Source organism: Pseudophryne corroboree, chromosome 9, assembly GCF_028390025.1.
Source record: "Pseudophryne corroboree isolate aPseCor3 chromosome 9, aPseCor3.hap2, whole genome shotgun sequence".
Lineage (NCBI taxonomy): Eukaryota > Metazoa > Chordata > Amphibia > Anura > Myobatrachidae > Pseudophryne > Pseudophryne corroboree.
In genome coordinates, this window is record NC_086452.1 from 349,271,372 (window position 1) to 349,292,546 (window position 21,175).

At 43.9% G+C, this 21,175-nt stretch overlaps 1 protein-coding gene across 1 annotated transcript in view; it reads left to right on the plus strand.

The window, feature by feature from the left end:
• The first annotated feature begins 5,233 nt into the window (after positions 1–5,233).
• The window catches only part of IL2RB (interleukin 2 receptor subunit beta), a 133,429-nt gene continuing 117,487 nt past the window's right edge, over positions 5,234–21,175 (plus strand). The window contains exon 1 of the mRNA XM_063940655.1: positions 5,234–5,420. The gene's annotated coding sequence lies outside the window, so the exon portion shown is untranslated. The remainder of the gene's footprint in view (positions 5,421–21,175) is intronic.

A 21,175-nucleotide genomic window follows, 5' to 3' on the forward strand; every position in this document is an offset into this window, starting at 1 on the left:
ATGGGGCCAGATGGGATACACCATTATCAGAATTATTCAACCAGTCATTAGTTACAGGAGTAATTCCAGAGAACTGGAAAAGAGTGAACGTAGTCCCACTACACAAAATTGGAAGCAAAGAAGAGGCAAACAACTACAGACCAGTGAGTCTTACTGTACATCAGTAGTAGGAAAGTTGATGAAAAGTCTTAAAAGAAAGAGTTGTAGAATATCTCAAATTCAGCAATTCACAGGATCCCAAACAGCATGGATTCACTGGGGGGATATCATGTCAAACAAACCTTAATGACTTTTTTGACTGTGTGACTAAAGTGATGGATAAAGGTAGAGCCGTGGAAATAGCTTATCTAGACTTTAATAGGGCTTTTGACACTGTTCCACATCGCAGACTGTTAAATAAACTTGAAAGCTTGGGATTGGATACTAAGAGTGTTGATGGATACGATCTTGGTTGCAGGATAGAAAACAGAGAGTTGTAGTAAATGGAGTGCATTCACAGGAGGGAAACATTACCAGTGGAGTACCCCAGGGATCTGTACTTGGACCAGTGCTTTTTATTATCTTTATTGGTGACATTGCAAATGGCATTAAAGGGAAAGTATGTATTTTTGCAGATGACACAAAGGTATGCAACAGTGTAGACACACCAGGAGGGGTAAAACAAATGATTGATGATCTAGGTAGACTAGAGGAATGGTCTAGAGTGTGGCAATTACAGTTTAATGCCAGAAAATGCAAAATCATGCACTTAGGTCTTAAAAATCCTAAATGGCTAAATATAGTATTAATGGCACTATACTGGAAAATACTGAGGAGGAAAGGGATCTAGGAGTCACTATTTCAGGTGACTTGAAGGCAGGTAAGCAATGTAACAAAGCAATGAGGAAGGCTAGTCAGATGCTTGGCTGCATTGGGAGAGGAATCAGCAGCAGAAAGAAAGAAGTAATAATGCCACTGTATAGGTCATTGGTACGACCTCATCTAGAATACTGTGTTCAATTCTGGAGGCCATATCTTCAAAAGGATATTAATACATTAAAGAGTGTACAAAGAAGGGCAACTAAAATGGTGCATGGCCTACATCACAAAACACACTCAGAAAGACAAAAAAATCTCAATATGTATAGTTTGGAGCAGAGAAGGGAAAGGGGGGATATGATAGAAACTTTCAAATATATCAAGGGTTTTAACAAAGTTCAGGAGGGAAACATTCTTCAAATGAAGAGAAGCAACAGGACACAAGGACATGTACTGACTGAGACTGGAGGGGTGGAGGTTCAGGGGAAATTTGAGGAAAAAATACTTCACAGAAAGAGTAGTGGACAAGTGGAATAGCCTCCCATCAGAGGTGGTAGAGGCTAAGACAGTAGAACAATTTAAACATGCATGGGATAGACATGAGGATATCCTTACAAAGGATCAAATAAGGTTTTAGATAAAAAAATATGGCAAATAAAGGGGCAGACTAGATGGGCCAAGTGGGTCTTATCTGCCATCAAATTCTAAGTTTCTGTGTTTCTATGAGGTCCATACTGTATTTTGTTTCAATACTTTAACCTTTATCCAATATTTAGCAAACTAGTATGTAAACACTTAGGTCTATGGGCCTAATTCAGACCTGATTGCTGTTGTGCGAAATTGCATAGAGGCCGAATATCGAATGACTGCGCATACATGTGCACCGCAATGCGCAGGCGCGAGCCCAAACAGTGACAGAATGGTGCGAAAATTTAGATAACTAGGCGTACACAAAGTGATTAACAGGAAGCGGACGTTTGTGGGTGGTAACTTGCCATTTTCTGGGAGTGTCAGGAAAAATGCGGGCATTCCCAAATGTTTTCAAGGGGGGGGGGGGGGGGGGGGGTGACATCAGCTACGACCCCGTAAGCCTGTTTGTATCACACTGTAGGAGTAAGTCCTGGGCTATGAACAGACTGGAGAAATCATTCGCTAGTGAGTGTGTTGCGAATAGATTTGCAGCTGCCTGGAGAAGTTTTTGCACATTCGCACACTTGCACAGGGCAGGTTTTCACTCTCTATGGGCGGAGACTATCTGATCGCAGACCTCTGCAAATTTTCAGCGGAGCGAACAGGTCTGAATTAGGTCCTATGTACTGAGCCCTGGAGACAAATAAAGTGGACGGAGATAGAGCACCAACTAACCAACCGTCATTTTTTAAACACAGCCTGTAACATGACAGTGAGGAGTTGATTGGCTGGGATCTCTGTCTACTTTATCTCTCTCCAAGGCTTAATAAATAGACTTCTTAGACATTTTATGCATCACAACATCCAATAAACACATTTATTTGCTGAAATACAATTGGAGGCATTAATAAAAGTTGTTAATATCAGCTATTTCATACCCTTTAATGGCTTCCAGTCAGAGCTGTAGCTAGGCACCATGCCCGGAGCAAGGGTATGTTTTGGTGCCCCTTCCCCTGTAATAAATTAGGGGCCTAGCCAACATGTGGTGGTATGTTACATTTGAAAAGAAACAATATTTAAAAAATCCTAAATTGGTGACACAGCCGGTTCTAAACCTTGTCGAGCTCAGGGCGCCTTTGGGTGCCCTCCATGTTTAAAATAGGGTCACCCTATTTAGGGTTTTTTTTATGTAGCATTTTTCATACATCCTGACACCTGTAACATTGATCAGCTAAGCTCACCTTCTAACACACCTTGCTGCTGTCCTCTTTCTAATACTCAGCAGCTACTTTCACTTGCCTAACACTGATTTTTAACTTCTATCCTTTATTTGTGTGATGCCCTGGGGTAGTTTGAGGGTACCCTGTGCCTCAGAGGGGAACCCCTATAATGTAAAGGACTGGTCTGATGAGGTCACTGTGATGATGATGTCATGGACGTCTATTTGTATGGACTCAAAGTGCAGTTACCCACGGGACCCAGTAGTATATGGGCCCTAAACTGATAGCTAAGGGTCCCCTATTTCCGGGGGTACCATATTTTTGAAAATCAACCCTGGGGAACCGGAGATATCTGACTTTAAAGCAGTGAATGTTAATTACTCTCCCCAGCCAGATATCTTGGGTTCTGTCTGACTTAGAGTTTTTCTGAGGGTAAACTCCAAGAGCTGAGACTCTCTCCTTCTAGTGCACACTGGCAGCTTGTCTCTACTATGCCCAGAACCAGAGATATCAGCTTTCCAGCAGCTTGTCCCTGCTCCAGCTCCACAAGCCTGGTATGCAGTTGTCTATTTTCATCAGGTATTGCTCTGGCTCCTGAACTCTAATCCCCAAGTCACTGGTACATCCTGAAAGGTGGGACTCTCTAGCTTTTTTTATCCCTTTGAAAAATAAGAAATCTATTTCCAGGAACTGGAGATATCTGCAGTCAAGCAATCTGACCACCCACTGGAAAATTATGAATATTAAGTCCACTCCACTATCCACCCCTCCGCTGCATATTAAGCACGCCTTACCAACCTAGAAGTCATGTACCCGGGGGCTCCTTCATTCAGTCCAATGCCCACTTCAACAGTTTAGTGTTCTCCCTCCCACCACATCTCCCACCATTTGTGCAATAAAGGAGTAATTAGCAGAAATGACTGCTCTAGGTCCTACATGCTGAGCGGAAGATAGATCACTCCCTATTGCCCTGCAGGACATCAAAGCTGCCATTGATAGCATTCCCCCACCCATATCGCTGGAGGATGGGTAGGGGCCCCAGTGCATTGCTTTGTCCAGACGCCTTCACTGCTGCTTAGATGACCCTGGATGCTGGGCAGGCTCACATATTGGCCAATGTATGCCAAAAACTATGGTGAGCAGCAGTGCGCACTCTAACATTTTTGACGGCCGGAGCTTGTGCTCTACCAGAGCCACCCTCGCTACACCCCTGCTTCCAGTACTTTGCTTGTGGCTACTAACAGCCTCATACACAATCATCCTATCTTGATTACTCCTTTTTGAGGGTTCTGGATGATTTCCCATCTCTTTCATGTGCCTCACATAGTACGCACACTGCAAAGTTAACGTGCAAAACAGTTTTGATGCCCGCAACTTACCCTTTTTAATTGAATTGTGCAGGAAATACTGTAGGAGCATGATTCATGAAAATTTCCTGGGAAATGTGCATTAATTAACCCACAATCACACACTGTGGAACTTGCTACCAATTAAATTGTCATCTTACTTTCAAAAGTATTTCTATCTGTGGATAATTGTATTATTACTATTATTATTATTATTATTATTATTATTATTATTATTATTAGTGTTATTAGTATTATTCTTTTTTTTTTTTTATGTAACATGAATTCTATTTTAATAATTATCACCAGATGGTACCCTGCTGCTCAACATAAAATCTTCCCAATTTCTACTCCCTCCATCAGAAAAAATTGAACTTGGATAGGTAAAAACACCCGTGCTGATCATCAACAGAAATCCTGCAAGTGTGGTCATCCATGTAAGGGAACAATGATCTACACCCAAATGATAGAAACCTGAATTGCTAGAGGCAGTTCCTGAAGGATAGCACATTGATGGCAGAAACCAGCTGACATGGGCGGATTAGAATGGAAAATCAGTCTGAGAAATTTATGGAAGCAGCCCTAATGGGGGTGCAGTCTGTTGAGGGGGCGGAATCCCTCCATATAGGGCCTGATTGTACACAAATGCAGCCTTCCTTGAATCTTTTGCTGCAGACTGGTGGATTGCGAACTAAAAGTGTCCCTGTAAAATTTTGTAGAAGTGGCCCTACATGGGCAGCACAAGAGGTATAACATGCCATGTAGCCATGGCAGTGTCACTGGATGGCAGAGTTGCTGTACTGCAGAGATGGAATAACAGAATGAATGAGGACAATGCAGTATAGAGGGCTGTGGGCTGTCTGTCACATGGGGGGTGGGGCCACAAGACAAAACACAAAATAGGCCCCACAGACACATCAGCCTACCAGGAATCTTCCTGATGATCCCTATGGCCAATCCGCCCCTACTCGCTAATAACCTTCACTGATACCTGGTAAACTTGACATTTAAGTAAAAATGGCATATACTGTACAGTTGATCAGCAAGATTGTTGACTATATTTATTTATTTTTCTCCCATCTAAAAAGCATTATTACTAATACAGATGAATGCTGAACAATACCTGATCGTTTAAATGCTGGCTAACGAAAATGTTGATTGTAATATTTTGGTGTTTTAATATCTTTTCAAAATACATCTTTAAGAAAACTCATCGCAAACAACCCAGAGAAGAACCACGCATTGTGCTCCTCCCCAATTTCCTGTCAGGGTTATTATATGTATAACTAAGGTGCCCCAGTGAGGAGACAGGACTGGACAACAGAAGAAGTCACTGACAGTGAGGACTCTGGCAGGAGGACTAACAGAGAGTTCTGAAAATTGAGTAAATTAGATGTGGTGCAGATTTCAATCACCCACGTGTCAGGTAAAGAGATGATTATCATAGAACTGCCAGAATCATATGAGTCTGAAGGGGAGATAACATATAGTACAGAAATTAGTCTGCATTAATAGAACATCATAAGGTGCAGGGGGTCACTGAGGAAAAGCAGAGCATATGGAATAAATAGGGAACGCATAAATATTGTGCATGTGTGAAAGTGTACAAATTGATGTCATTGGGGTAAAAGTAAAAAAATTAGTATATTACATTAATGAAATGTATTGGAGATTAATGTACAGATCATTAAGCTATAGGATGTACTACAATTGTTCTAGTATAGCTGCTGCATCTTAGACTATTCAGCAATCTGATTTGACATAAGGCAGTGGTTCCCAAACTTTCTTGAATCACAGCGCTCTAGGGCTTCAGGATTTTTTGTATTGATACTCAGAAAAAAAATATAAAATGAAATTTAATTGTGCTTACCTGTCATCCTTAGGGTCAGTTATGTGATGGTGGACAGGGTTGCACCAACCCGTTGAACCTCACCTCTCTTTTTTCCAATCAGCAGCCAGTTTTGGGAACCACTGGATTAAAGCTTACCATACACTTGTCCGATATGGCCTCTTTTCACCCGTTTCCAACGGACCAGGTTGGGAAATCGGGTGAAATTGGCCAAATCGGATGTGTTTAACATCTGATCCGATGCGTGGTCCCGCATTAGATCGTAGTCGGAGATTGGACATACTGCACATACGACCACCGACAGCGGGGAAAGGGATCGCATGTGATATGTCACATGCAAAAGGACCACATGGGTGGCTCAAGGGGCATCGGCTGCGATTTCTCCCATAGGAGAAATCGCAGTAATGTATGGGAGCCTTAAGGGATGTGTCTGTACTCCTTAATCCTCTAGAACAGTGGTTCTCAACACGGTCCTCAGGACCCCACACAGTGCATGTTTTGCAGGAAACCCAGCAGGTGCACAGGTGTATTAATTAATCACTGACACATTTTAAAAGGTCCACAGGTGGAGTTAATTATGTCACTTGCGATTCTGTGAGGAGACCTGCAAAACATGCACCGTGTGGGGTAGAGATGAGCGGGTTCGGTTTCTCTGAATCCGAACCCGCCAGAACTTCATGTTTTTTTTCACGGGTCCGAGCGACTCGGATCTTCCCGCCTTGCTCGGTTAATCCGAGCGCGCCCGAACGTCATCATGACGCTGTCGGATTCTCGCGAGGCTCGGATTCTATCGCGAGACTCGGATTCTATATAAGGAGCCGCGCGTCGCCGCCATTTTCACACGTGCATTGAGATTGATAGGGAGAGGACGTGGCTGGCGTCCTCTCCGTTTAGAATAGATTAGAGAGACACTTGATTTACTAATTTTGGGGAGCATTAGGAGTACTCAGTACAGTGCAGAGTTTTGCTGATAGTGACCACCAGTTTTATTTATAATCCGTTCTCTGCCTGAAAAAAGCGATACACAGCACACAGTGACTCAGTCACATACCATATCTGTGTGCACTGCTCAGGCTCAGGCCAGTGTGCTGCATCATCTATTATCTATATATAATATTATATATATCTGTCTGACTGCTCAGCTCACACAGCTTATAATTGTGGGGGAGACTGGGGAGCACTACTGCAGTGCCAGTTATAGGTTATAGCAGGAGCCAGGAGTACATAATATATTATATAGTGAGTGACCACCAGACACACAGTGCAGTTTATTTAATATATCCGTTCTCTGCCTGAAAAAAGCGATACACACAGTAGAGATGAGCGGGTTCGGTTCCTCGGAATCCGAACCCGCCCGAACTTCATGTTTTTTTTCACGGGTCCGAGCGACTCGGATCTTCCCGCCTTGCTCGGTTAACCCGAGCGCGCCCGAACGTCATCATGACGCTGTCGGATTCTCGCGAGGCTCGGATTCTATCGCGAGACTCGGATTCTATATAAGGAGCCGCGCGTCGCCGCCATTTTCACTCGTGCATTGAGATTGATAGGGAGAGGACGTGTCTGGCGTCCTCTCCATTAGAATAGAGATAGATTAGATAGAGAGAGAGAGATTGTGCAGAGTCGCAGACAGAGTTAGTTTACCACAGTCAGTGACCAGTGCAGTTGCTAGTTAACTTTTATTTAATATAATATATCCGTTCACTTCTCTCTGCTATATCCGTTCTCTGCCTGAAAAAAAAAACGATACACAGCACAGTCAGTCACACAGTGTGACTCAGTCTGTGTGCACTCAGCTCAGCCCAGTGTGCTGCACAGTCATCAATGTATAAATTAAAAGCTTATAATTAATTGTGGGGGAGACTGGGGAGCACTGCAGGTTGTTAGCAGGAGCCAGGAGTACAATTATATTAATTAACAGTGCACACTTTTGCTGCAGGAGTGGTGACCAGTGCCTGACCACCAGTATAGTATTGTTGTATACTACTAATATCTCTTTAAATATCAACCAGTCTATATTAGCAGCAGACACAGTACAGTGCGGTAGTTCACGGCTGTGGCTACCTCTGTGTCGGCACACGGCAGGCAGTCCGTCCGACCAGAATTGTATTATTTATTATTATATACCTACCACCTAACCGTGGTTTTTTTTTCATTCTTTATACCGTCATAGTGTCATCCTAATTGTTACGAGTATACTACTATCTCTTTATCAACCAGTGTACAGTGCGGTAGTTCACGGCTGTGGCTACCTCTGTGTCGGCACACGGCAGGCAGTCCGTCCGACCAGAATTGTATTATTTATTATTATATACCTACCACCTAACCGTGGTTTTTTTTTTCATTCTTTATACCGTCATAGTGTCATCCTAATTGTTACGAGTATACTACTATCTCTTTATCAACCAGTGTACAGTGCGGTAGTTCACGGCTGTGGCTACCTCTGTGTCGGCACACGGCAGGCAGTCCGTCCGACCAGAATTGTATTATTTATTATTATATACCTACCACCTAACCGTGGTTTTTTTTTTCATTCTTTATACCGTCATAGTGTCATCCTAATTGTTACGAGTATACTACTATCTCTTTATCAACCAGTGTACAGTGCGGTAGTTCACGGCTGTGGCTACCTCTGTGTCGGCACACGGCAGGCAGTCCGTCCGACCAGAATTGTATTATTTATTATTATATACCTACCACCTAACCGTGGTTTTTTTTTCATTCTTTATACCGTCATAGTGTCATCCTAATTGTTACGAGTATACTACTATCTCTTTATCAACCAGTGTACAGTGCGGTAGTTCACGGCTGTGGCTACCTCTGTGTCGGCACACGGCAGGCAGTCCGTCCGACCAGAATTGTATTATTTATTATTATATACCTACCACCTAACCGTGGTTTTTTTTTCATTCTTTATACCGTCATAGTGTCATCCTAATTGTTACGAGTATACTACTATCTCTTTATCAACCAGTGTACAGTGCGGTAGTTCACGGCTGTGGCTACCTCTGTGTCGGCACACGGCAGGCAGTCCGTCCGACCAGAATTGTATTATTTATTATTATATACCTACCACCTAACCGTGGTTTTTTTTTTCATTCTTTATACCGTCATAGTGTCATCCTAATTGTTACGAGTATACTACTATCTCTTTATCAACCAGTGTACAGTGCGGTAGTTCACGGCTGTGGCTACCTCTGTGTCGGCACACGGCAGGCAGTCCGTCCGACCAGAATTGTATTATTTATTATTATATACCTACCACCTAACCGTGTTTTTTTTTTTCATTCTTTATACCGTCATAGTGTCATCCTAATTGTTACGAGTATACTACTATCTCTTTATCAACCAGTGTACAGTGCGGTAGTTCACGGCTGTGGCTACCTCTGTGTCGGCACACGGCAGGCAGTCCGTCCGACCAGAATTGTATTATTTATTATTATATACCTACCACCTAACCGTGGTTTTTTTTTTCATTCTTTATACCGTCATAGTGTCATCCTAATTGTTACGAGTATACTACTATCTCTTTATCAACCAGTGTACAGTGCGGTAGTTCACGGCTGTGGCTACCTCTGTGTCGGCACACGGCAGGCAGTCCGTCCGACCAGAATTGTATTATTTATTATTATATACCTACCACCTAACCGTGGTTTTTTTTTTCATTCTTTATACCGTCATAGTGTCATCCTAATTGTTACGAGTATACTACTATCTCTTTATCAACCAGTGTACAGTGCGGTAGTTCACGGCTGTGGCTACCTCTGTGTCGGCAGTCGGCAGGCAGTCCGTCCATCCATAATTGTATTATTATTATAATATATACCACCTAACCGTGGTTTTTTTTTCATTCTTTATACCGTCGTCATAGTGTCATACTAGTTGTTACGAGTATACTACTATCTCTTTATCAACCAGTGTACAGTGCGGTAGTTCACGGCTGTGGCTACCTCTGTGTCGGCAGTCGGCAGGCAGTCCGTCCATCCATAATTGTATTATTATTATAATATATACCACCTAACCGTGGTTTTTTTTCCATTCTTTATACCGTCGTCATAGTGTCATACTAGTTGTTACGAGTATACTACTATCTCTTTATCAACCAGTGTACAGTGCGGTAGTTCACGGCTGTGGCTACCTCTGTGTCGGCAGTCGGCAGGCAGTCCGTCCATCCATAATTGTATTATTATTATAATATATACCACCTAACCGTGGTTTTTTTATACCACCTAACCGTGGCAGTCCGTCCATAATTGTATACTAGTATCCAATCCATCCATCTCCATTGTTTACCTGAGGTGCCTTTTAGTTCTGCCTATAAAATATGGAGAACAAAAAAGTTGAGGTTCCAAAATTAGGGAAAGATCAAGATCCACTTCCACCTCGTGCTGAAGCTGCTGCCACTAGTCATGGCCGAGACGATGAAATGCCAGCAACGTCGTCTGCCAAGGCCGATGCCCAATGTCATAGTACAGAGCATGTCAAATCCAAAACACCAAATATCAGAAAAAAAAGGACTCCAAAACCTAAAATAAAATTGTCGGAGGAGAAGCGTAAACTTGCCAATATGCCATTTACCACACGGAGTGGCAAGGAACGGCTGAGGCCCTGGCCTATGTTCATGGCTAGTGGTTCAGCTTCACATGAGGATGGAAGCACTCAGCCTCTCGCTAGAAAACTGAAAAGACTCAAGCTGGCAAAAGCACCGCAAAGAACTGTGCGTTCTTTGAAATCCCAAATCCACAAGGAGAGTCCAATTGTGTCGTTTGCGATGCCTGACCTTCCCAACACTGGACGTGAAGAGCATGCGCCTTCCACTATTTGCATGCCCCCTGCAAGTGCTGGAAGGAGCACCCGCAGTCCAGTTCCTGATAGTCAGATTGAAGATGTCAGTGTTGAAGTACACCAGGATGAGGAGGATATGGGTGTTGCTGGCGCTGGGGAGGAAATTGACCAGGAGGATTCTGATGGTGAGGTGGTTTGTTTAAGTCAGGCACCCGGGGAGACACCTGTTGTCCGTGGGAGGAATATGGCCGTTGACATGCCAGGTGAAAATACCAAAAAAATCAGCTCTTCGGTGTGGAGGTATTTCACCAGAAATGCGGACAACAGGTGTCAAGCCGTGTGTTCCCTTTGTCAAGCTGTAATAAGTAGGGGTAAGGACGTTAACCACCTCGGAACATCCTCCCTTATACGTCACCTGCAGCGCATTCATAATAAGTCAGTGACAAGTTCAAAAACTTTGGGTGACAGCGGAAGCAGTCCACTGACCAGTAAATCCCTTCCTCTTGTAACCAAGCTCACGCAAACCACCCCACCAACTCCCTCAGTGTCAATTTCCTCCTTCCCCAGGAATGCCAATAGTCCTGCAGGCCATGTCACTGGCAAGTCTGACGAGTCCTTTCCTGCCTGGGATTCCTCCGATGCATCCTTGCGTGTAACGCCTACTGCTGCTGGCGCTGCTGTTGTTGCCGCTGGGAGTCGATGGTCATCCCAGAGGGGAAGTCGTAAGCCCACTTGTACTACTTCCAGTAAGCAATTGACTGTTCAACAGTCCTTTGCGAGGAAGATGAAATATCACAGCAGTCATCCTACTGCAAAGCGGATAACTGAGTCCTTGACAACTATGTTGGTGTTAGACGTGCGTCCGGTATCCGCCGTTAGTTCACAGGGAACTAGACAATTTATTGAGGCAGTGTGCCCCCGTTACCAAATACCATCTAGGTTCCACTTCTCTAGGCAGGCGATACCGAGAATGTACACGGACGTCAGAAAAAGACTCACCAGTGTCCTAAAAAATGCAGTTGTACCCAATGTCCACTTAACCACGGACATGTGGACAAGTGGAGCAGGGCAGGGTCAGGACTATATGACTGTGACAGCCCACTGGGTAGATGTATGGACTCCCGCCGCAAGAACAGCAGCGGCGGCACCAGTAGCAGCATCTCGCAAACGCCAACTCTTTCCTAGGCAGGCTACGCTTTGTATCACCGCTTTCCAGAATACGCACACAGCTGAAAACCTCTTACGGCAACTGAGGAAGATCATCGCGGAATGGCTTACCCCAATTGGACTCTCCTGTGGATTTGTGGCATCGGACAACGCCAGCAATATTGTGTGTGCATTAAATATGGGCAAATTCCAGCACGTCCCATGTTTTGCACATACCTTGAATTTGGTGGTGCAGAATTTTTTAAAAAACGACAGGGGCGTGCAAGAGATGCTGTCGGTGGCCAGAAAAATTGCGGGACACTTTCGGCGTACAGGCACCACGTACAGAAGACTGGAGCACCACCAAAAACTACTGAACCTGCCCTGCCATCATCTGAAGCAAGAAGTGGTAACGAGGTGGAATTCAACCCTCTATATGCTTCAGAGGTTGGAGGAGCAGCAAAAGGCCATTCAAGCCTATACAATTGAGCACGATATAGGAGATGGAATGCACCTGTCTCAAGTGCAGTGGAGAATGATTTCAACGTTGTGCAAGGTTCTGATGCCCTTTGAACTTGCCACACGTGAAGTCAGTTCAGACACTGCCAGCCTGAGTCAGGTCATTCCCCTCATCAGGCTTTTGCAGAAGAAGCTGGAGGCATTGAAGAAGGAGCTAACACGGAGCGATTCCGCTAGGCATGTGGGACTTGTGGATGCAGCCCTTAATTCGCTTAACAAGGATTCACGGGTGGTCAATCTGTTGAAATCAGAGCACTACATTTTGGCCACCGTGCTCGATCCTAGATTTAAAGCCTACCTTGGATCTCTCTTTCCGGCAGACACAGGTCTGCTGGGGTTGAAAGACCTGCTGGTGACAAAATTGTCAAGTCAAGCGGAACGCGACCTGTCAACATCTCCTCCTTCACATTCTCCCGCAACTGGGGGTGCGAGGAAAAGGCTCAGAATTCCGAGCCCACCCGCTGGCGGTGATGCAGGGCAGTCTGGAGCGACTGCTGATGCTGACATCTGGTCCGGACTGAAGGACCTGACAACGATTACGGACATGTCGTCTACTGTCACTGCATATGATTCTCTCAACATTGATAGAATGGTGGAGGATTATATGAGTGACCGCATCCAAGTAGGCACGTCACACAGTCCGTACTTATACTGGCAGGAAAAAGAGGCAATTTGGAGGCCCTTGCACAAACTGGCTTTATTCTACCTAAGTTGCCCTCCCACAAGTGTGTACTCCGAAAGAGTGTTTAGTGCCGCCGCTCACCTTGTCAGCAATCGGCGTACGAGGTTACATCCAGAAAATGTGGAGAAGATGATGTTCATTAAAATGAATTATAATCAATTCCTCCGCGGAGACATTGACCAGCAGCAATTGCCTCCACAAAGTACACAGGGAGCTGAGATGGTGGATTCCAGTGGGGACGAATTGATAATCTGTGAGGAGGGGGATGTACACGGTGATATATCGGAGGGTGAAGATGAGGTGGACATCTTGCCTCTGTAGAGCCAGTTTGTGCAAGGAGAGATTAATTGCTTCTTTTTTGGGGGGGGTCCAAACCAACCCGTCATATCAGTCACAGTCGTGTGGCAGACCCTGTCACTGAAATGATGGGTTGGTTAAAGTGTGCATGTCCTGTTTTGTTTATACAACATAAGGGTGGGTGGGAGGGCCCAAGGATAATTCCATCTTGCACCTCTTTTTTCTTTTCTTTTTCTTTGCATCATGTGCTGATTGGGGAGGGTTTTTTGGAAGGGACATCCTGCGTGACACTGCAGTGCCACTCCTAGATGGGCCCGGTGTTTGTGTCGGCCACTAGGGTCGCTAATCTTACTCACACAGTCAGCTACCTCATTGCGCCTCTTTTTTTCTTTGCGTCATGTGCTGTTTGGGGAGGGTTTTTTGGAAGGGACATCCTGCGTGACACTGCAGTGCCACTCCTAGATGGGCCCGGTGTTTGTGTCGGCCACTAGGGTCGCTAATCTTACTCACACAGTCAGCTACCTCATTGCGCCTCTTTTTTTCTTTGCGTCATGTGCTGTTTGGGGAGGGTTTTTTGGAAGGGACATCCTGCGTGACACTGCAGTGCCACTCCTAGATGTGCCCGGTGTTTGTGTCGGCCACTAGGGTCGCTAATCTTACTCACACAGTCAGCTACCTCATTGCGCCTCTTTTTTTCTTTGCGTCATGTGCTGTTTGGGGAGGGTTTTTTGGAAGGGCCATCCTGCGTGACACTGCAGTGCCACTCCTAGATGGGCCCGGTGTTTGTGTCGGCCACTAGGGTCGCTTATCTTACTCACACAGCGACCTCGGTGCAAATTTTAGGACTAAAAATAATATTGTGAGGTGTGATGTGTTCAGAATAGGCTGAAAATGAGTGTAAATTATGTTTTTTGAGGTTAATAATACTTTGGGATCAAAATTACCCCCAAATTCTATGATTTAAGCTGTTTTGTAGGGTTTTTTGAAAAAAACACCCGAATCCAAAACACACCCGAATCCGACAAAAAAAATTCGGTGAGGTTTTGCCAAAACGCGGTCGAACCCAAAAGACGGCCGCGGAACCGAACCCAAAACCAAAACACAAAACCCGAAAAATTTCCGGCGCTCATCTCTAACACACAGTGACTCAGTCAGTCACATACCATATCTGTGTGCACTGCTCAGGCTCAGGCCAGTGTGCTGCATCATCTATATATATTATATATCTGTCAGACTGCTCAGCTCACACAGCTTATAATTGTGGGGGAGACTGGGGAGCACTACTGCAGTGCCAGTTATAGGTTATAGCAGGAGCCAGGAGTACATAATATTATAGTAAAATTAAACAGTGCACACTTTTGCTGCAGGAGTGCCACTGCCAGTGTGACTAGTGACCAGTGACCTGACCACCAGTATATATAATATTAGTAGTATACTATCTCTTTATCAACCAGTCTATATTAGCAGCAGACACAGTACAGTGCGGTAGTTCACGGCTGTGGCTACCTCTGTGTCGGCACTCGGCAGCCCGTCCATAATTGTATATACCACCTAACCGTGTTTTTTTTTTCTTTCTTTATACATACATACTAGTTACGAGTATACTATCTCTTTATCAACCAGTCTATATTAGCAGCAGACACAGTACAGTGCGGTAGTTCACGGCTGTGGCTACCTCTGTGTCGGCACTCGGCAGCCCGTCCATAATTGTATATACCACCTAACCGTGGTTTTTTTTTCTTTCTTTATACATACATACTAGTTACGAGTATACTATCTCTTTATCAACCAGTCTATATATTAGCAGCAGACACAGTACAGTGCGGTAGTTCACGGCTGTGGCTACCTCTGTGTCGGCACTCGGCAGCCCGTCCATAATTGTATATACCACCTAACCGTGGTTTTTTTTTTCTTTCTTTATACATACATACTAGTTACGAGTATACTATCTCTTTATCAACCAGTCTATATATTAGCAGCAGACACAGTACAGTGCGGTAGTTCACGGCTGTGGCTACCTCTGTGTCGGCACTCGGCAGCCCGTCCATAATTGTATATACCACCTAACCGTGGTTTTTTTTTCTTTCTTTATACATACATACTAGTTACGAGTATACTATCTCTTTATCAACCAGTCTATATTAGCAGCAGACACAGTACAGTGCGGTAGTTCACGGCTGTGGCTACCTCTGTGTCGGCACTCGGCAGCCCGTCCATAATTGTATATACCACCTAACCGTGGTTTTTTTTTCTTTCTTTATACATACATACTAGTTACGAGTATACTATCTCTTTATCAACCAGTCTATATATTAGCAGCAGACACAGTACAGTGCGGTAGTTCACGGCTGTGGCTACCTCTGTGTCGGCACTCGGCAGCCCGTCCATAATTGTATATACCACCTAACCGTGGTTTTTTTTTCTTTCTTTATACATACATACTAGTTACGAGTATACTATCTCTTTATCAACCAGTCTATATATTAGCAGCAGACACAGTACAGTGCGGTAGTTCACGGCTGTGGCTACCTCTGTGTCGGCACTCGGCAGCCCGTCCATAATTGTATATACCACCTAACCGTGGTTTTTTTTTCTTTCTTTATACATACATACTAGTTACGAGTATACTATCTCTTTATCAACCAGTCTATATATTAGCAGCAGACACAGTACAGTGCGGTAGTTCACGGCTGTGGCTACCTCTGTGTCGGCACTCGGCAGCCCGTCCATAATTGTATATACCACCTAACCGTGGTTTTTTTTTCTTTCTTTATACATACATACTAGTTACGAGTATACTATCTCTTTATCAACCAGTCTATATATTAGCAGCAGACACAGTACAGTGCGGTAGTTCACGGCTGTGGCTACCTCTGTGTCGGCACTCGGCAGCCCGTCCATAATTGTATATACCACCTAACCGTGGTTTTTTTTTCTTTCTTTATACATACATACTAGTTACGAGTATACTATCTCTTTATCAACCAGTCTATATATTAGCAGCAGACACAGTACAGTGCGGTAGTTCACGGCTGTGGCTACCTCTGTGTCGGCACTCGGCAGCCCGTCCATAATTGTATATACCACCTAACCGTGTTTTTTTTTTCTTTCTTTATACATACATACTAGTTACGAGTATACTATCTCTTTATCAACCAGTCTATATATTAGCAGCAGACACAGTACAGTGCGGTAGTTCACGGCTGTGGCTACCTCTGTGTCGGCACTCGGCAGCCCGTCCATAATTGTATATACCACCTAACCGTGGTTTTTTTTTTCTTTCTTTATACATACATACTAGTTACGAGTATACTATCTCTTTATCAACCAGTCTATATTAGCAGCAGACACAGTACAGTGCGGTAGTTCACGGCTGTGGCTACCTCTGTGTCGGCACTCGGCAGCCCGTCCATAATTGTATATACCACCTAACCGTGGTTTTTTTTTCTTTCTTTATACATACATACTAGTTACGAGTATACTATCTCTTTATCAACCAGTCTATATATTAGCAGCAGACACAGTACAGTGCGGTAGTTCACGGCTGTGGCTACCTCTGTGTCGGCACTCGGCAGCCCGTCCATAATTGTATATACCACCTAACCGTGGTTTTTTTTTTCTTTCTTTATACATACATACTATTTACGAGTATACTATCTCTTTATCAACCAGTCTATATATTAGCAGCAGACACAGTACAGTGCGGTAGTTCACGGCTGTGGCTACCTCTGTGTCGGCACTCGGCAGCCCGTCCATAATTGTATATACCACCTAACCGTGGTTTTTTTTTCTTTCTTTATACATACATACTAGTTACGAGTATACTATCTCTTTATCAACCAGTCTATATTAGCAGCAGACACAGTACAGTGCGGTAGTTCACGGCTGTGGCTACCTCTGTGTCGGCACTCGGCAGCCCGTCCATAATTGTATATACCACCTAACCGTGTTTTTTTTTCTTTCTTTATACATACATACTAGTTACGAGTATACTATCTCTTTATCAACCAGTCTATATATTAGCAGCAGACACAGTACAGTGCGGTAGTTCACGGCTGTGGCTACCTCTGTGTCGGCACTCGGCAGCCCGTCCATAATTGTATATACCACCTAACCGTGGTTTTTTTTTCTTTCTTTATACATACATACTAGTTACGAGTATACTATCTCTTTATCAACCAGTCTATATATTAGCAGCAGACACAGTACAGTGCGGTAGTTCACGGCTGTGGCTACCTCTGTGTCGGCACTCGGCAGCCCGTCCATAATTGTATATACCACCTAACCGTGGTTTTTTTTTCTTTCTTTATACATACATACTAGTTACGAGTATACTATCTCTTTATCAACCAGTCTATATATTAGCAGCAGACACAGTACAGTGCGGTAGTTCACGGCTGTGGCTACCTCTGTGTCGGCACTCGGCAGCCCGTCCATAATTGTATATACCACCTAACCGTGGTTTTTTTTTCTTTCTTTATACATACATACTAGTTACGAGTATACTATCTCTTTATCAACCAGTCTATATTAGCAGCAGACACAGTACAGTGCGGTAGTTCACGGCTGTGGCTACCTCTGTGTCGGCACTCGGCAGCCCGTCCATAATTGTATATACCACCTAACCGTGGTTTTTTTTTCTTTCTTTATACATACATACTAGTTACGAGTATACTATCTCTTTATCAACCAGTCTATATATTAGCAGCAGACACAGTACAGTGCGGTAGTTCACGGCTGTGGCTACCTCTGTGTCGGCACTCGGCAGCCCGTCCATAATTGTATATACCACCTAACCGTGGTTTTTTTTTCTTTCTTTATACATACATACTAGTTACGAGTATACTATCTCTTTATCAACCAGTCTATATATTAGCAGCAGACACAGTACAGTGCGGTAGTTCACGGCTGTGGCTACCTCTGTGTCGGCACTCGGCAGCCCGTCCATAATTGTATATACCACCTAACCGTGGTTTTTTTTTCTTTCTTTATACATACATACTAGTTACGAGTATACTATCTCTTTATCAACCAGTCTATATATTAGCAGCAGACACAGTACAGTGCGGTAGTTCACGGCTGTGGCTACCTCTGTGTCGGCACTCGGCAGCCCGTCCATAATTGTATATACCACCTAACCGTGGTTTTTTTTTCTTTCTTTATACATACATACTAGTTACGAGTATACTATCTCTTTATCAACCAGTCTATATATTAGCAGCAGACACAGTACAGTGCGGTAGTTCACGGCTGTGGCTACCTCTGTGTCGGCACTCGGCAGCCCGTCCATAATTGTATATACCACCTAACCGTGTTTTTTTTTTCTTTCTTTATACATACATACTAGTTACGAGTATACTATCTCTTTATCAACCAGTCTATATATTAGCAGCAGACACAGTACAGTGCGGTAGTTCACGGCTGTGGCTACCTCTGTGTCGGCACTCGGCAGCCCGTCCATAATTGTATATACCACCTAACCGTGGTTTTTTTTTCTTTCTTTATACATACATACTAGTTACGAGTATACTATCTCTTTATCAACCAGTCTATATTAGCAGCAGACACAGTACAGTGCGGTAGTTCACGGCTGTGGCTACCTCTGTGTCGGCACTCGGCAGCCCGTCCATAATTGTATATACCACCTAACCGTGGTTTTTTTTTCTTTCTTTATACATACATACTAGTTACGAGTATACTATCTCTTTATCAACCAGTCTATATATTAGCAGCAGACACAGTACAGTGCGGTAGTTCACGGCTGTGGCTACCTCTGTGTCGGCACTCGGCAGCCCGTCCATAATTGTATATACCACCTAACCGTGGTTTTTTTTTTCTTTCTTTATACATACATACTAGTTACGAGTATACTATCTCTTTATCAACCAGTCTATATATTAGCAGCAGACACAGTACAGTGCGGTAGTTCACGGCTGTGGCTACCTCTGTGTCGGCACTCGGCAGCCCGTCCATAATTGTATATACCACCTAACCGTGGTTTTTTTTTCTTTCTTTATACATACATACTAGTTACGAGTATACTATCTCTTTATCAACCAGTCTATATATTAGCAGCAGACACAGTACAGTGCGGTAGTTCACGGCTGTGGCTACCTCTGTGTCGGCACTCGGCAGCCCGTCCATAATTGTATATACCACCTAACCGTGGTTTTTTTTTCTTTCTTTATACATACATACTAGTTACGAGTATACTATCTCTTTATCAACCAGTCTATATATTAGCAGCAGACACAGTACAGTGCGGTAGTTCACGGCTGTGGCTACCTCTGTGTCGGCACTCGGCAGCCCGTCCATAATTGTATATACCACCTAACCGTGTTTTTTTTTTCTTTCTTTATACATACATACTAGTTACGAGTATACTATCTCTTTATCAACCAGTCTATATATTAGCAGCAGACACAGTACAGTGCGGTAGTTCACGGCTGTGGCTACCTCTGTGTCGGCACTCGGCAGCCCGTCCATAATTGTATATACCACCTAACCGTGGTTTTTTTTTCTTTCTTTATACATACATACTAGTTACGAGTATACTATCTCTTTATCAACCAGTCTATATTAGCAGCAGACACAGTACAGTGCGGTAGTTCACGGCTGTGGCTACCTCTGTGTCGGCACTCGGCAGCCCGTCCATAATTGTATATACCACCTAACCGTGGTTTTTTTTTCTTTCTTTATACATACATACTAGTTACGAGTATACTATCTCTTTATCAACCAGTCTATATATTAGCAGCAGACACAGTACAGTGCGGTAGTTCACGGCTGTGGCTACCTCTGTGTCGGCACTCGGCAGCCCGTCCATAATTGTATATACCACCTAACCGTGGTTTTTTTTTCTTTCTTTATACATACATACTAGTTACGAGTATACTATCTCTTTATCAACCAGTCTATATATTAGCAGCAGACACAGTACAGTGCGGTAGTTCACGGCTGTGGCTACCTCTGTGTCGGCACTCGGCAGCCCGTCCATAATTGTATATACCACCTAACCGTGGTTTTTTTTTTCTTTCTTTATACATACATACTAGTTACGAGTATACTATCTCTTTATCAACCAGTCTATATATTAGCAGCAGACACAGTACAGTGCGGTAGTTCACGGCTGTGGCTACCTCTGTGTCGGCACTCGGCAGCCCGTCCATAATTGTATATACCACCTAACCGTGTTTTTTTCTTCTTTCTTTATACATACATACTAGTTACGAGTATACTATCTCTTTATCAACCAGTCTATATATTAGCAGCAGACACAGTACAGTGCGGTAGTTCACGGCTGTGGCTACCTCTGTGTCGGCACTCGGCAGCCCATCCATAATTGTATATACCACCTAACCGTGGTTTTTTTTTCTTTCTTTATACATACATACTAGTTACGAGTATACTATCTCTTTATCAACCAGTCTATATTAGCAGCAGACACAGTACAGTGCGGTAGTTCACGGCTGTGGCTACCTCTGTGTCGGCACTCGGCAGCCCGTCCATAATTGTATATACCACCTAACCGTGGTTTTTTTTTCTTTCTTTATACATACATACTAGTTACGAGTATACTATCTCTTTATCAACCAGTCTATATATTAGCAGCAGACACAGTACAGTGCGGTAGTTCACGGCTGTGGCTACCTCTGTGTCGGCACTCGGCAGCCCGTCCATAATTGTATATACCACCTAACCGTGGTTTTTTTTTCTTTCTTTATACATACATACTAGTTACGAGTATACTATCTCTTTATCAACCAGTCTATATTAGCAGCAGACACAGTACAGTGCGGTAGTTCACGGCTGTGGCTACCTCTGTGTCGGCACTCGGCAGCCCGTCCATAATTGTATATACCACCTAACCGTGGTTTTTTTTTCTTTCTTTATACATACATACTAG